At 42.6% G+C, this 2,159-nt stretch overlaps 1 pseudogene; it reads right to left on the reverse strand.

Moving 5' to 3' along the window:
* Positions 1-1,796: 1,796 nt before the first annotated feature.
* On the reverse strand, positions 1,797-1,892 carry LOC138815528 (U6 spliceosomal RNA; annotated as a pseudogene).
* Between the last annotated feature and the right edge of the window lie 267 nt (positions 1,893-2,159).

Raw genomic sequence — 2,159 nt, forward strand, 5'->3', positions numbered from 1 at the left:
GAATATATGGGTCGGGTTCTTGTGGGCTTTGGACTTCTCTTGTCCTGAACCCCTAGGTCTTTTGCTGTCACAGGCATGATTCCCAGAGGGTGCAGTTCCCTGTTTTTCTCCTCTCTGCTGAGGCATATGCTCAGCTTCTTATTTCAGTTGGGAGGTGTTGGTTATGTTGCTCAGGCACCGGATCCCCAGGTCTGGTCCCAGCCCCCACCCTAGGGCACACTGGTTGGACCTGTGCTGCTGTGTATCCCACCTAGATTGTGCAGCCTGGAGTACACAGTTCAAATTTCTTCCACCATTGGGTGTCTTGACCCAGGGGCACTGTTCCTGGCTTGGGCATTTAAGCTCCCTTCCAGGCTGTCTCTTGTTCTAGCCTGGCCAGCTGAGTGTGCTCCATGGGCTGGTGGAGCTTGTGAACAATTTATAGTTTTAGTGGGTCCTGTGATGCAGGTTTGGGGTAGGGGGTCTGGGGATTCCCACCAGCTCTGGTCTCCCTTGAGGAATACACTGTCCCCTGCAGTGTACTCAACCTGGAGCTTGTTGTTGTTTCTGTGTGATATAGGTTGCTGGTTGCAGTTGCAGTCAGAGTTCAATTGATGTGATTGTGGGCTGGGCTGAGAGGTGGTGGCTCTGTGTGTTTCTCTTCTGTCACTGCCTCCATTGACACTGTTTTGGGTAAGCTCCATGGGATGGGCCTCCAGCCTCCACCCAAGGGGTGGGGGAGGAGCCTCTGTGCAGGTTCTGAGCGCTGGCATTTGTCTCTGTTTGCACTCTCCGGATCAGCACCTGTTCCTTTCAGTTCTTCTGTTCTGGTGTTCTGTGGGCATCTGGTGTATCTCTGGGGTTCCTGCCATGAGGCCGAGTGGCTTTGGTGGGATGGAGCCTCTCTGCTCAAATAGAGAGTGAGGGGTAGGGGTGGGATCTTTGTGTAAGCTCCCTGCTCAGCAGATTCTTCATTCCTTAACATCAGCGGGTCTGACACTGGTACCTGAGGGGGCTTTGGTGCAGGTGATCTGCAGACAGCCCCCTGTTTCTCTGGGACACCGGCAGCTCCTACCGGGCTGGGCTGGCCATGGCTTGGCTCGCTGCTGTGTGGCCAATAGATGTTGGGGGAGGGGTCTTCACCCTTCTCTGTTGTGAAATTCTTCTTTTTAACTCTTTATTTTTTGTTTTTTTCTACCTCCTGCTTTTCTCTGGATGTTGGTCTTTTTGTTTTTGTCGGTCTCTTGGGGAGTTTAAACGTTGGAACTCAAACTCTCTTTTTGGTTGGGGAGAGCTGTGGTGTTCCCCTACTTCCCCGTAACCATCTTGGTCCCCCCTCGTGTTTTTGCTTTTTTTAATCAGAAATAATTTTAATTTATATGTTGAAATGAGTACTAAAGAAACTAAAGATATTTCTGGTGCTTATCTGAAAAATTATACTTTAAAATATTTTGTATTGTTTGTATAATGCCCATAATCTATTTTATTCTTTCCTAGATATAAGACTTTGAATACTACATTGTTTTATAATATACAGGTTCATTAATAAATGTGTCAGATTGCATTCCATAAAGAAACAGTTTAAGATTCCTTTTTTACTAGGTCCTTATAGTATATTTTTTTGGAATAAAATGAGAGTGTTGTCTAATTTTAAAAGTTTTATAAAGATTATGCTATGTAAAGGCCTTTCTAAGGTGAAGATTTAATACACTGATATCAAACTACCTTTCATTTATATGAATTACATGTATTGTTAGACTTGTAATTTTGTAATCAACTTTTTAATAATTGTTTTCATTTCTTGCATCTGAAGAATGAAAAATATGGAATAATTCACAGATTTTCATATCATCCTGCGCAATTGCCATGTTAATCTCTGTATTGTAATTTGGGTATATGTGCTGCTGAAGCATGTAATGTCCTCTAAATTTTGGTAGTTAATGATGCAATCTTTATACAGGATTATATACTTGGGTGCCTATTTGTAACAAAGAAACCTTAATATTCCTAACAATGCTATTGATCTTATTTCCCTAAAATTCTGTGTATAATGGGAAATAATTATATTGTTCAGTCTATTGCTCACGTTTGCAATTTTTTTGTCAATAACTATTTTAAGCCTTTTTCATTTTAGATTTGATCATATTTGAAGCATTTTTAGCTAGGTCTAAAAGGGAGGG

This window comes from Dipodomys merriami, unplaced genomic scaffold (genome assembly GCF_024711535.1).
Source record: "Dipodomys merriami isolate MVZ:Mamm:240054 unplaced genomic scaffold, mDipMer1.0.p SCAF_646, whole genome shotgun sequence".
Lineage (NCBI taxonomy): Eukaryota > Metazoa > Chordata > Mammalia > Rodentia > Heteromyidae > Dipodomys > Dipodomys merriami.